Source organism: Talpa occidentalis, unplaced genomic scaffold (genome assembly GCF_014898055.3).
Source record: "Talpa occidentalis isolate TD23 unplaced genomic scaffold, MPIMG_talOcc4v2.1 talOcc4.16, whole genome shotgun sequence".
Taxonomy (NCBI): Eukaryota; Metazoa; Chordata; class Mammalia; order Eulipotyphla; family Talpidae; genus Talpa; species Talpa occidentalis.
In genome coordinates, this window is record NW_023601653.1 from 17009423 (window position 1) to 17025436 (window position 16014).

The 16014-nt window shown below is 36.8% G+C and overlaps 1 protein-coding gene across 4 annotated transcripts in view; it reads left to right on the plus strand.

The window, feature by feature from the left end:
- NTN4 (netrin 4) overlaps positions 1 to 16014 on the plus strand; it is a 100872-nt gene that overhangs the window by 40148 nt on the left and 44710 nt on the right. The window lies entirely within an intron of this gene.

The following is a 16014-nucleotide window of genomic DNA, read 5'->3' on the forward strand; positions in this document are numbered from 1 at the left end:
AATGAAATAGGGAAGAGGCATCAGTGACTAGTGGTTGGAACTTTGTGGCTCTAAATCAAGCTCTTTCCTTTGCTCCTTTCATCTCCAGTTTTAATGGAAAAAAAAAAAACCTGTCAATAATGACATTTGCAATATTGTTGAAGCTTTAACTGCAGCTCCTTGTGGTATTGGGGTTCCTCTGTGGATCCAGCATGAGAAACAACACTTATCATTTGCTTTGGTAAAAGATCTAGTTCTAACTTTAATGGCCATTTTCCTGTTTGTCCTCCCAGGACTGAGCAACCTTCTCGGCAGATCATATTATAGAAACCGTGTTTTGTGAAAAGTAAAAGATCTGTTTCCCATTCTATTTAAGAAAAAAAGGAAGAAGGCTCTCCTTTTTAATACAAGCAGACATTTTAATATTTCTATCCTTTATCATTATTGTTCTTTGCCTTATGCATAAAAATCTATATAACTAGCCTAGATTTTCATCCTGTTCTGCTGCTTGATTTACAATCAACCCAAACCTATCAAAATTTTACTTATTTAAAAGATGAAGAAAATAATTTGCTGCTTATTTCATACCATAGTTTATCTCTGCAAAGAATAACAGAGATTAAGCAACTGTATTTTATTCCAGTATTGTCTTCAATGGTTGCTTGTCTCCAACTCTGCCCAGTTGGGCCTCACACTTTCATCCTGTACTTTCTTTCTGACTGTGCAAGCATGGTTGTACAGTTGTTCATCTCATCCTGCACCAGGCAATGCTTGGTAGAACCAAGAAAGAGGATATTCTGGGCTTTGGTTTGAACCTTTATGTACTTCCAATTGGGTGCAGGCTTCACTCTTTGGAAAGATAACCATGTTTTTGCTCTGGTCATGTGGACCTATGGCAGCCTAGTTTTTCTGTTACAATAAAGTTACTGTAAGCTTCCCAGCTTCCTCCCCCAAAAGAAAACTATCAACCTACAAAAAGAATGTGGATAACCCAGTAAAGGGAGCTGCATGTGTTTCCATTCAAAAGGAAATTGGAATAAGACGTGTCTATCCTAAAAGATCCTAGGCAATGGAAACCTCATTTCCTTACTAATTTCAGGCTGCTTTGAAATAGGAAGTACTTCCTTTTAAATTTTTTTAATATTTCTTGCATAATTTTTCATTTTTGCACAATGTATGCATTTTCATCTTGGTTATATTCCCCATATAACTGCACCCCCCTTATTTTGACCCCAATTCCTCCTCTCCCCACTACCTTCCTCCCCCGTAGTATGTCTCTGGTTTATAGTTGCTTGTTGATTTTGATTTTTTCTTTACATCCTGCTACCCAGTTCATACTGATTTCAGCTTCTGTAGCACTAGTGGTAGTCACTAGTGCTGTAAGTACAGCGTGTGCTAAAACCATGCAAGGCCAAGTCAATCCAGAGCTAAAGCCAGATGAGGGATAGGAAAGAGCTAAGTGGCCCAGGCTGTGCTGGCTTCCAGGGATTAAATTCCCTGGGAATTCTTGCAGTCTCTACTGTCCTTTAAAAAATGAAAAAGCCATAAGCAGTTGGACAAGCAGATGTTTATGGTTGGAAATGTGAATGGTTCTGGTTTCAGATCTTTCCCATCGCCAAGCTTAGGTACATTTTATTTACATATTTTTTCCTGTATTTTAAAGACCTGGCATTAAATTTGGATATGTTTGCCTCTTATGCATGTAATGGTCTTATTCCTATGATGGCTTGCTTAGCTGAGCAAATTGCACATTAAAAACATTGTCTTTTGCCTCATTAAGAACTGCCCCCCATATTTGTGTATCTGCAAACACCACTCATTATACAAATGCAGCTACAAATAATTGGATTCAAAAATTGCACCTGCAGAATGGAAAGTAGCCGCCTAGGAAAAACTATTTTTTTTTAACATGTCAGTTTATCATAGGCATGTGTATATAAATCTAACTTTCTTTAGCACAGTTTTTCCTTATAGCAGCCATTCTCAAACTGTGGTCTCTGAACCAGCAGCATCAGCCTTATACAATTACAACTTCTCAGGTCCTACCCCAGAGCTACTGAGCCAGAAATTCTAGAGATAAGACCTAGGAATCTGTATTTAACAAGTCCTCCTGGTCATTCCAATGCTTGCTAAAATTTGAGGGCCACCACTCTATAGACTGTGCCATCTCATCTGCAACTAGTATTTTGTCAAGACAAGTAATTAATGAACGAAATCTGATTTTATGGACTAGAATTTTTGATGGCTATAATAGCTAATTAAGGAAGTTAATGAAAATGATGGTCTATGTCTTAAACTACATAAGGTTTTAGGGCATTTTATTTAGAAGAAGGAAGTATTAAAAGACAAAGCAGAAGACAAGTCTGTGGCTTCATTTATCTCATAAGACTCTCCCTGTCTTTTAAACATAGTATCACATTTTCTATGATTCTCCTTCTTCCAAGGTCAGGTCTAGTTCAGTTTTTCTTAGTGGTGAAGACCCTAGAATTGGTGTCACATAGACCTGGATTTGAGTCACCATAGCACTTACTAAGGCGCTCAGTCTTATTGAAGCTCAGTTTCCTAATGAATGAGGATACATACTATCTACCTGATATGGTTATTGTGAGGAGTGAAAACCATGATAGACAATGCCTGGGATATGGTAGACACTGCTCACTTTGCTGCTCTCCTGTTGTATTATCTCTGCCATTTCCTCTACTCCCAAATACACTTCTTCCCCCATAACAACAAAAATAAATCATAGCTTATGTGCTGGTTGACATGTTTACAAGGCTAGGGATTTTGTGGCAAGGAAAGCTGTACTTTGACTCCAGTCTGCTGGGATCCCAGAAATTATGTGAAAAGGAGATTGTAACTTTTTCTCTTTGCAGCTGGAGAGAACTGATTTAGTTCTCTTTCCTAGCAGCTGGTGATTTTACAGCTGTTCAGTGATGGATGGTAATAAGAAGGGACATGGAAAGTTTTATTGTTTTACTAATAAACCATTCATTGGCTAACAAAGAAGCCTTAAAATACCATGGAGAATTGTTTAAATGCCTGCAGTTCCACTTGTTAAGGTGAATTTTTCTTTTGTAATCAGAAACTCATTATAAAGGAGTGTCAATATTTTGAGAGATATCTTCTAAATCGCAAAGTAGGCATTGAGTCCTGTGGAACCATATAGTGGGTTTGAGGAAAATGTTACTTAGCTACCTACAAAAGTTTTTCTCATCTGAACCTGAATATAATATTCATGTACTTATGTTTGTATATCTCATAGGCCATGTTTTATGAATTCAAAACAGCTGTAAGAAGATAGTTTTCATCCTCTCTTTTAAAAAATTCTTTTACTGTGAGTCAAAAATACACTAGAAATTTCTTGACTTTTTAAGGTACTAAGGAAAAGAATAGAAGGTTACTGTGAGGATATTCAATCAGAATTTTTAAAATATTTTTACATTCTGTAGTAACATATGCACTCATGTTTGGAAATGAACATTTGTAAATTGGTCTTAGGCTTTTTTCGAGACAGAAAAAAATGGATTCTAAATAATACCAGTAATTACTACTTACTATTAGCTACTGCTGACAGTTACTGCAGTAACTGTTACTTCTTATCATGTGCCAAATCTTGTGCTGTCCTGCAACAAATGTCACTGAACTTAATCTTCACAACAACTGGATGATGTCTCATCATCATTTTCTTTCACAGATGATGAAGTGAAGTTTGGAAGTGTTAAGTGACTTCCCAAAAGTTACGAAAGGTAGAATCACAATTTAAATTCACCTATCAGAGACTGAAGCTGTTCTCTTCTTGCTGCTGTTGTGTTGTTAGATTTGGATTGCCAAGAATGGAGAAAAAAAGAAGGGGGGAAATACAGGAGGGACAAGGGAGATAAGGATGGGCTCAAGGGATTATCATGATGACCATGAAATACAAACTGAGCCAGGAGGAAAGTGAGGACACGAGAGAAAGTGAGGACACCAAAGGTTCTCTGTTTAATATTTTATAAAACCCTTTCTCATGTATTATTTCACTTGATCCTTACTACAACTCTTGGAGGTATTTTTATTTCTAGTCTGCAGATAAGAGAAACTCAGGCACAGAGAAATTAATTTACTTCCTTAAAACCACAGCAATAGAACAATTACACTCAATTTTTAAGATTATATGCCGTCCCTAGCCCTAGAGGCTACCAAAGAAAAAACTCTTATTAAAAGGACTTTTTATAGGAATAGGTAATCTATCCCAATTATCTACATTTTGATACTGAACCAGAAATTATCATTGTTTCTCTCTTGTCTTCCGTTCAATAACTAGCAAAATGGCTTAAGGGAAAGAAGAGTAAAAGCAGTAAATCTGAATAATCTTCAAGGTAAATAATTTAAATGGGACTATGGGGGTATGCAACATCTTTGATGGTATTTTTGGTTTTGTTGGAAGAGGGATTTCTACATCTACCATCTTTTACTTCCTTTTCTAGTCCTAGATAATTTTCACTATTGATGAAAGGCTGCAGACCCACCAATCATTTCATCTAGATCTGGAGAAATGGACTATCTTATTACCCAAGGGGGAACAACATTGTATTCCAAATATTAACAAAATAGAAAGCCTACCAATTTGATGCAGTTAGTGTGAGACTTTCCTCAATCCATTTCAAGGTGTTAACCTTCCTGTTCACTGTTACTGGGTTAGTATGGTATAGCTTTGCCAGCAGTCCTTGGCAATGAGTAACTAGAGATGCCATAGAAGGGCACAGAATGTTGATTATACTTCATTTACTACCTTATATTTCCTAGCAGAAGAGGCTGCCAGTAAAACCTGTTTCTGTCCTGGAAATTGTTAGTACTTTGACTGTCAAGTTTCCCAAGGATCCCCAGCCATCTTTTCTCTCTAGACAGTGACCCATTTCTTTAAATGCAAAAATTGCCTGAGATTATACTTTTTACTCAACGATTAGAAAACATAGAACTAGATGCATTACAAAATAATTTTTGAACACATGAAAGAATTCACTGTGGAGTTTCTTTCCAGGGTGCTCACAGAACATTCCAATATTGATTTATAGGGCTGTAATTATTTCAGAGAGGTTAAAGGGGATACAGATACCTGAAAGCTAAAATGTTGGAGTCAGAACTGACTTTCTGACAGTAAAATGTAAGCTAACAGAAAGGAAAGGATGGCTCTCCCAAATACATTTGTTCATTTAACTTTTCATGAACATGCTTTGCAGCAAGTGAAACATGCTTATATTTAGGTCAAAATTGGGATATTGTAAAGGTACAAAAATTTGCTTCTTTAACAGGCATTTTTTTTTCAGTTGTTAAAATGTCAGCTTTTATTTTTAATCCTGCTTGCCAGAGTGGGAGATTGGATTTGTATTTTGGAAAGTTCATTTGGCTGCTGGGGTAGAAGGGACCTGGGAAGCAGCAGGGGGTCATGGGGAGCAATAGTAAGTGGTGAGTGGGGGGGTAAAGTGGTGTCTGACTTGGGAGGATGCAAAGGGAAGGGGTGGGGAGTGTGTCAGAGCACAGAGGGTAGCTGCTTCAGGTCACGGTGGGGTGACTGGGGCAGGGCAGGCCCAGCAGACAGGAGGTTCTGTGGGCCTCAGGATTGGTGTTTGAGAATAAGGAGTCTTGGGAGCCTGTGGCAGCACCTGAGGGTGATGAGGGTCCCTCACAACATATCCCAACTGCTTCGGACCCTACCACCCTGTCCCTACAGCTAACCCAGCATGCTGGCAGAGGGGTGTGTGTGCCGGAATGTCTCCTGATGCCAGATGTCAGCACAATTGGTATTTTTTTAACTGGCATTTTTAAAGTGCTCTCCAGATAGTCAAGGCATATCTTACTATGCAAGTTTTCTTATGAATATTTCCTTTTCAAGTATAGCATTTTTGGGTCCATTCTGGCTACTTGGGAGCTTGGAGTTAGATGTGGCTCTGGAAGGTCCCAGTTTCACTGTTAATATAATAGGGTGGGGGAAGCTATATGGACAGAGAAAAGCTGAGGTTACAAACAGATATCTGACTTCAGGTTTACAATCCCAGTTCTCATATCCCTACAGTATTTCATTTGTATCTTGCCAATTTTGTAAGAGCTGGAAATGTGCTTCAATTTATCCTGAAACAATCACACTCAGTAGAAGACAAACTAACTTAAGCCCTCTCACGAGGAGAATTTTTAGTGATCAGGCACATTATTAAAACACACACACACACACTCACTCCACAACAACAATTATATCCACAACTGTGTGTGTATATATAATTATTCTACAAGTCAATCAAATAGTAAGAAAAACATGGTCTGTTAATCTTGTCATTCAAAACCTTAATACAATAGTTGGAATTAGACTTGTACTGTTTTAGCAATGTAAACATTTTAGTGGAATAATGGTTCCTGTGAGGGGATTTAGGAGAACTATACTATTTGTAAGCTCATAATAAGTATCCTTTAGTCATGTGGAATTTCGATACCGTTTTAGCTCTTCTCCATAATAAAAACAATTATGAAATTCATAAGACTAAATGCTGACCAAGTATCCTTTGCCTTTTATTCTTACAACTGTAAGGTCATCACAACCAGACATGTAACTTAGCTGGCTCTGTCACCTCCCAGAATTCATGAAGGCAGTGGTTTCAGTGTCTCCCAGATAAGGCCCTGGTAGGCCTAAAATTGAAGAGAAGGTATTTCCACATGCTGAAAAGAAGCTAAAGATAATATTGTAGCATAATTATCTTTTAATTCTCATTTGTAATTTAATTCAATTCTCATATGTAACAGAAAGGGAACTTAACACTAGGATTACACAGGAATGGGAACGATGAAGATATTTATGCTGCAGACTTTGCCTCCTACTATCACTCACATGCAGAGCAAGAAATCAACAGTCTGTTTTGTCAAACAGTTAGGTTAATAGCAGCCTTAACACAAAACCCCAATCATTCCTCAGGACTCCCAGAGTTCCCTATGTTTCCTTTAACTAAAACATTTAGTTTTCTGTGTTGTAATTATTTGTTTACATCTCCAACTTTCCCTGCCTGCAAAACTATCTGCTTTTGTAATGGCAAATACTAGGACATTTACAATACCTGACATATAATAGGTTCACAAATTCTGGGTCAGTATATGAATGAATTAGTCAATAGCATTTTAAAAATAAGAGATTCAATTCATATAAAAATGTTAACAATATTAGGCCTCCCCGGTGGCGCAGCGGTTGAGCAATGGGTTGCGAAGCTGCCCGCAACCTCTGCAGCGCAGGTTCGATCCCTGGCCGCTGATGAGGGTCCCACATGGCGCGCAGACCCCTCCTGCCGCCTGCTGCTCCCCTCAGCAGTGTACTTCGGTCCTTCTGCCTGCTCTGCTCCCCGCTCTGGCTCTGGTGAATTCTCTCACCCTCCCGTGCTTCCGACTGTACCCAGTGCTTGTATAAATAAATAAATAAAAATAAATCTTTAAAAAAAAAGTTAGTAATATTAATACAAATGACTATTCTTTTCTTTTTAGTTTTTTTATTTTATTTTACTTTTATATTCCCCATACAATTGCAACCCCCTGATTTTGACCCCATTCCCTCCTTTCACCACCCCCCCCCACCGCAAAGTGTATCTCTCTGGTTCATAGTTGTTTGTTGATTTTGATTTTTTCTTTCTTTTTTTTTTCTTTTTTTTTAAAGAGGCATGTATTTTTATTTATTTATTTATTTGTTTATTTGTTTGTTTGTTTATACAAGCACTGGGTACAGTCAGAAGCGAGGGAGGGTGAGAGAATTCACCAGAGCCAGAGCGGGGAGCAGAGCAGGCAGAAGGACCGAAGTACACTGCTGAGGGGAGCAGCGGGCGGCAGGAGAGGTCTGCGCGCCATGGGGGACCCTCCTGCGGTGATGGGGAGCAGCAGGGGATCGAACCGGAGCCTCAGAGGCCGCAGGGAGCTTCGCAACCCAGCACTCAACCGCCACCGGGGAGGCCCGATTTTTTCTTTCTTATAGTTATCCTTTTTCCTGGTCCCTTATTCAGGTTTTCTAGATTCCTGCTATGAGTGAGACCATCCGGTATTTTTCTTTTTCTTTCTGGCTTATTTCTCTGAGCATGATCCCTTCCAGCTCCATCCATGTTGCTGCAAATTGCATGTGTTTATCTTCTTTGAACAAATGACTATTCTTGATTATGTCACAGATCTACATGTATTTTCTCTTTTAATCTTCAAACTAACACATGAGACTAGTATTGTTATCTGATTTTATAGATAGGTAACTATGTCTTGTTATTAGGAACTTCCTCAAGATTGAGAGCAGGAATTAGGAACCCCATGTACCTAATTTCAAAATGTATTTTCTTTGTCACATTTTTCTTCATGGTGCTCTGAAAAGAAACTGAGAACTCTTTAGTAAAGTTTTTTATAAGTTTTTTATAGAGTCAGGTACTTTTTGTTTTCATTGTGGTTATTATTGTGGTCTTACTAAAGCAAAAATATGAAGACTATTAATGTATTTTAATATTATCTAAAGAAAATGACATTGTCTCAAACAAACTTTGTAAATAAATGTAGCCATACAAGTAGGAAGTGTCAGACTGATGATTCCACTGATGAATCTTTTCAGGGAATAACTAAATTATACAGTATTTCATTTCAATGATTGGACTTCTGAGAAGTGAGGTGAAGGAGAAACACATAAGAAATTCATTTCTGATGTTGTCATTGTTTTTCTTAAAGGATTAGGAAGAGAGCAAAATGGGAAGGGTGCACAATGGACTATGGTGAAGGACTATGAATCTTGGTGGTGGGTGTGGTGTGGTAACATATATCTGAAGAATGTGATCAGATATAGCCTTGTAAACCAAGGTACTGGAAGATTTAGCCAGGTTAATTAAGGAAAAAAAGAAATAAAAGGCATCCACATTAGAAGTAAGAAGTAAAACTATCTGTATGCACAGATGACACAATCTTAATATATAGAAAACCCTCAAGAATACACACAGGGCCTCCCCTGGTGGTGCAGCGGTTGAGCGCTGGGCTGTGAAGCTACCTGCAGCCTCTGCAGCACCAGTTCTATTCCCGGCCACCGGCGAGGGTCCCACATGGTGCGCAGACCTCTCCTGCCGCCTGCTGCTCCCCTCAGCAGTGTATTTCGTCAGTCTGCCTGTCTGTTCCCTGCTCTGGCTCTGGTGAATCCTCTCACCCTCCCGCTTTTCTAACTGTACCCAGTGCTTGTATAAATAAATAAATAAATCTTTAAAAAAAAAAAAAAAAGAATACACACACACACACACGCAATTAGAACTAATAGGGTCAGCCAAGTGGTAGGATACAAGATCGATATATAACAACCAGTTATATTTCTACACACTGTCAATGAACAATCCAAAAACGAAATTAAGAAATTAGAATCCTTATATATTGCTGGTGGGATGTAAAATGGTAACCACTGCTGTGAAAAAGTCTGGCAGTTCCTCAAAAAGCTTAACATAGTTTGCCTCTGACCCAGTAATTCTCCTCCTCAATATATCCCCAATTGAATTGAAAATATGTCTGCCCAAAACTTATGACATGAGTGTTCATAGCAGCATTATTGATATTAGGCCCTAAGTAGATACTACCCAATGTCTATTAGCTGACGGATGGATAAACAAATGTGGTACATCCATACAATAAATATTATCCATCCATAAAAAGAAATAAGTACTGACACATGCTACAACTTGAATGAACCTGGAAAGTCTTATACTCAGTGAAAGAAACTAGATGCAAAAGGCCACATACTGTATATTATTCCATGAGAAATATCCAGAACAGACACATCCATAAAGGTAAAGTAGATTAGTGGTTGTAAAGAGTAGAAGTTCAGAAGGAGTGACTGCTCTTTTGGGGACAATAAAAATGCTCTAAATCTATCACCATCTGATTAGATGGTGATAATGCTTGTATAACTTTGTGAATATACTAAAAACCTTCGAACTATATGATAAAAGTTAAAGTGAGAATTTTATTTTTTGTGAATATAATTCCAATAAGAAAGAACCAACAATAGCTCAAAAACAAACAAAAACCATGGCTGGTTATATAGGAATTTTGCAGAATGAATATATTTCTTTTCAAATCTCCATCATTAAGCTGACTGTTTTTAAAGCCATAGCTTTAGATGGATGGGTATTGAAGAAAAACAATGCTTTCAATGGCTGTGGCTATTGTTTCTGGCCATATACAGATGATAACAAATTTCTTGATGACTCCACATCCTGATAGAGTCAAAAGCCTAAGTTTTAATAAATTAGTATTTTTACCTTGATCTTTCATATGCACATACTCAATAATGAAACTGTGTTTTATAAGGTTCACCTAGAAACAAGAAATTTTCTGAAATGAAAAGCATCTGAATGAATTAATTCAACAACAAAAGACCTTGGAAGAAAACATGCCCTAGCAACTGGCTTCTTGTACTACAATCAGGAGCTCATTTATCTTAAACAAGTCAACTTTTGTCACACCCTCCGCACTATATAGAATACTGAGTGACAGTCAAACAGAGCTGTCAAGAAAGAAGGAAAACAGTGGGAAATGTGAATTAGAATGAATTAAAAAAAAAAAAAACTTTGTATGAGAATGCAAAATAGTCTGTGACAAGGAATTTCCCTTTAAAGCAACCAGAAGCTAAGCTAACACATTGAAGAAGTGAATGTCAATGGGGTGAAAAGTACTTAATAATCCCTCACAGCATTTCTAATAGAATTTACCTGGCTCCCAACTAATTATAAAAACCCATCTAAATCCTAAAAGACATTGAACAAAACACCACAAAACCTGCCTTCATTCTCATGTCAAATGCTGCTTGACAGATAAATTGCTTACAAAATGAGTTCTGTTGGTTTTTGCCTTCACTGTTTCCCAAGTCTTGCCCCATAGTTTTGTTAATAGATTTAGCAGCATATTAGAAGGTACACGTCGTTAATTCCACTTTGGCTGCTTCTTTCTAAAATTATTTAAATTAAATCGGTACTAAGAAATTGAAATAGATATAACCTCTTGTTCCCTCAGAGATTTTATCGTAAGAAGTTATTTTAGGTATTTGTGGGAAGAACAAAATCCTCTTGATGACATCACTGTTTTAAGACAGAGCCTCAAGTATTTTAGGACTCTCTTGGGAGTTCTGTTCCCTGTCCTGCCACTGATTTGTGTTGTGACCTTGGAAAACTTTAAGTATAAAAAGTAGTAAAAAATGAAATGGTGGAAACTAAACCTGAGATCAAATGAAGAGTAGAGATGAAGTGGGTTGAGTGATATGTAGCAACCAGTAACTCAGCATGCTGACCAGGCACCAATTTGGCTTGAACAAAATTTCTAATTACTTACTTAGCTGTATACTGATACAGTTTCTTATAGGAAAATCAAAGTTTGTGGATGGACAAGAGCTGCAGCAAGAATCTAATATGTTGATTCACTTGCTCTGTATCTTGCAACTGAAGAAATGATGATTTAATAGAAGAGAGGAGCTAACTGGGTATTATAAAGTAAGGAAGTCTTAGATACACAGAAATAAACATCTTAAAATCAGTGTTTTATTTTATTGCATGGTATACATGCAAATGTGAAATCAAATTGTGCATATAACTTAGCTCTATTCACTCAGGATTTAACCAAATAAATATATCTGTTGGACAGATGTCATTTTTTAAAATCCCATAGTCAGAAATTATTCTTAAAATCCATGGGGAAAAGAAAAAATAAACAGTTCTACGTAATGAAGTAATGGTAGGGGAAAAATCTAATAGTATAATCTCATCTAAATGCAATCTTCATAAACTTCCTGGGAATTACAGTTTTTAGCGCAATGTTACTTGCATTTTTAAAGCAGAGCTACTTATTTCAGTCCCCAGGGGAAAGATAAAGTCTCTGATGATAGGGAAAAGAGAAAGCTACTTGATTTAATCTTGTGAAAACATAAGACATTCAAAACCCATTTACTACACAGAACATGTCGTAATCCTGCTTTTGGAAGTACATCCTTCAATAATCTTAATAGGAGAACTTTAGGTAATATGTGAAGCATAAGAAGCAGCAATGTTAAGGGATAAAATTTTAAGGGTAAAGTCATTACTCTCATACAGATATAAAATGAATGTGTCAATTTTATATTACTCATTGATTAACAAGGGATCAATATGACATTATAACTGGCTCAAAGGAAAATTCAAAGAACCACACAAATGTAGGAAAATAAAGAATTCTGAAATGTATTTTAAGGTAGATGTGAAGCAGGACAATATTAAAGGCAATGATCAATTGCATTCTACCAGACAAACTGATTCCCCTTTCTATGAATTAGAATTATTTGCATTATTACTAATTTTTTACAACTTATGAGTTGTACAACAGGTCAATGATAATAAAAAGCAGATTTTACTCTACTCTACCCAAAATACTGGTATGTGACAATTGAAATAATACCATTCCCATTTCAATTGTCCTGACTTCTAGACAAATCTTCAAAATGGCACCAGACTCAATAACTAATGTTCTCTATGCCCCATTAAATATATATTGGGGGTCTCCCCTGGTGGCGCAGCAGTTGAGTGCTGGGCTGCAAAGCTGCCCACAGCCTCTGCAGTGCCAGTTTGTTCCCCGGCCACTGGCAAGGGTCCAACATGGCATGCAGACCTCTCCTGCTGCGCCTGCTGCTCCCCTCAGCAGTGTATTTCGTCAGTCTGCCTGTTCTGTTCCCCTCTCTGGCTCTGGTGAATTCTCTCACCCTCCCACACTTCTGACTGTACCCAGTGCTTATATAAATAAATAAATAAATCTTTAAAAAAAGTAATAATAAATAAATAAATATTGGCTGAATTTTAAAAAATTATTGAAATACTATTATATACCAGTCACTGGAAATTCAAATAAATTTAAGTCATTGTTTCTTCCCTTCAAGCATTTCCAATCTAGTAAAGAGACAGATAACACAGATAAATTTGCATAGACTCCACATTACATGATCTTACTTTATCAGAGAGGTATGCTAGACAGAACGCTCAGTCATTTGGGGAAGAAAGGAGAGGGCATTTCTTTCACAATTTTACTTTATAGAAAAAAATATTGTTAATTAGGACAATATGCAAAGAAAGGATAATCTGATTGTTTTCTCCCAAAAGATGCTACATTTGAAACTTTTAAGCACATGGTTATATATAAAAATAGTCCCTATCTCTGAACTCCCAAAAAGAAGATTTTCTTTGTTCTAGGAAATCATTACTCTGGTGGTTAAAAGAGAAGCCTACCTAAAATTATTCAAGAACACAAAATTCAAGTCCTCAGTTACAAAAAACATACTGTTGCGCCAATAGTACATTTTAGAACAGTGGGAATATTTGAAAATACTTCACATGACTCTTTAAGTGAGGTAATTTTATTACAGTATTTTAAAACTCAAAGATGGTTTTGCGATATTTGAAAGGCCCAAGTTATGTTTTTGCTGCCCTGGAGCAGTTTTTCCTTTCTTTCTGCAGATGGATAGGTCTGGAGAGTTTGATTTTACTTTGTTTTGGTTTGATTTTGACCAATTATCTAATCTTCACAAAAGAAGCCAAGATGTATATCGAAAGATAAATTACAAAATGTGATTTTAGTTATTAGTTCTAGTAATATCACAAAACAAAACTCTGTTGAATCATATCTTTTAAAAACCTTAGAATTAATGCTTACGGGTTGGAGTACACATATTTGGTAGCATTTGGAAATTTTGTATGCTTATGATTATCACTGCAACTCCTGGTAAATAGCATGTATGATGTACAGATAAACTGCCCTTTAGATATATAAATCAAATATTTGGGTATACAAAATTTTGAACATGAAGCATGAGAAAAAGCCAATAATCTGAATCTAAAAAATTTACCTGAATCATTAGGTTATGCATTGTTGTCACTTACCATTCTTCACAACCTTAATTAAAGCCGACCGTAAAAGCCATCATATTATATGATCTTATTTTATCAGATCATATGTAATAAGGAGAAAAATAACATAAAGGAAGTGCTATCCACAAAGAGTAAATCTTTCATTAGAGTTCATTTACATTCCTATCATCATCTTCATTTCTAAGTGTATTCACCGGAGTTTCTGTAAGTAGAATTTGCTAATGCTTCGAGTGGCCCAGAAATGCCCCTAGGAGGCATCAGAGTTTTCAATGTGGGGACAGGTTTTACACTGAACCAATGAAAACCTAAAAATATTGTCTACCCTCATAGGCCCTGAACTTATTCATGCCAGAGGGGGTAATGGGGGGAGGAGGTTTTTGAGGGGAAATGACAATATTCTTATATTCATTATCTCCAAAACTGCTAGACTTCTTCCAGAGGATCAGGAATGATAATACACTCAAGTACAGAACACTCAAAATAGTTTACTCTGAGTCCAAACCAGCCTTTTTCCAGAAGAGCTCACCAATTTTATTCAGGCAACATCCTGAAAAGACTTGACCACTGTGCATCCCTTTAAAATCCTGCTCCCCAGAATTTTATAATGAAGTAGTTTAGGAGTTAAGATGGTAACTCTGGAGTCAGACCTACTAGAATTCAAATAACTCTACCACTTTGTGACCTTGGACAAATTACTTAAACTTTAGACTTGAATTTCCTCATTTGTGAAAGAGCAATAATATTTGTACCTACCTCATAGGGCTCTTGTATAAATCCAACGAGTTAAGATTTATACAATATCTAGAACAATACCTGGCATATAGTAAGAGCTAGTCAATATTGCCTACTACTATTATTATTGTTACTATTTATCTTAATTATCATCATCATTATCATTATTATTCCTATTTTCCCCATGACAAACCATGCTCCTTGGACTTGTTATAGATCAGTCTCACAGGGCAACTATAGAGGATCACATGAGAGGAAACATAAGATGTTTCTAACATGCCTTGCCCAGGTGTGGACCAGAACAACCCTTATAGAAGGTCTTTGGCAATGATGACTGTCTTTCAGTCCTACTCTACCCAAAATACTGATATGTGACAGACAATTGAAATAATACATTCCCATTTCAATTGTCCTGACTTCTAGACAAATCTTTAAAATGGCACCAGACTCAATAACTAATGTTCTCTATGCCCCATTAAATATATATTGGTTGAATAAAAAATTATTGAAATACTATTATACACCAGTCACTGGAAATTCAAATAAATTTAAGTTTCTGTTTCTTCCCTTCAAGCATTTCCAATCTAGTGAAGAGACAGATATCACAATTACTATACAATGTACTTAATGCACTTTTCTTCAGAAATTTGCATTGACTCCATCAACACTTTTTTCTCCTGTCAGTCAGAGAAAAGTTTTGGCAAAATAATGAAGTTTGTCTTTGGCTCCTTCTCTCTCTCCTTTAGACATTTCCTTTAGACATCAGGAAGTCACTTCGTCCTCTAGGCAACTCTGAGTCCATCTTACAGAACAGCTTACATATTTGTTGCTAACAGCTTAAGGATTTGACCTTCTGAGAATAAATGCATTTTTATAGGGAACTCTCAAACTTAAAACACTACTCAGGAAATAAAGGAATGAATTTCAAGCCACCAGCTAACTGGGGAGAGAGAAGGTCCTGACTGGTTTCATTCTTTAACCATAATTGTTTCTGTTCTATACCTATATTTTATTGTCCATCCTTTCTTACAAGATCTGTTCTTTCTAGTGTTCAAGCGCAAACCAAAGAATAGATTTTGGTAGTTTTCAAATCCTCGCTTTCTTTCTGCATGTATCACCAGGCAAGAATTCAGATATTTGGTCTTCAACCTATTTCACCCCACTCTGACAGTACGTTTCAAGTTCCCTTTTCTTGAACCAAACTCAGTTATGGTGCTTCATATTCACCATAGAGCTCCAGCTTCTTCTGTTAACTTAAAGCATGTAGACCTTTAATGGCGGAGAAGGAATATTGTATTCATTAATGAAAAGACATGTTTTCCTCACAATGCTTTCCATTCAAAGGTTTGTGCTGTGGCATTGTTGTGTGTGTTTTTGTCCCGTATAAGACAAGCAGGTTCTAACAGGCTAG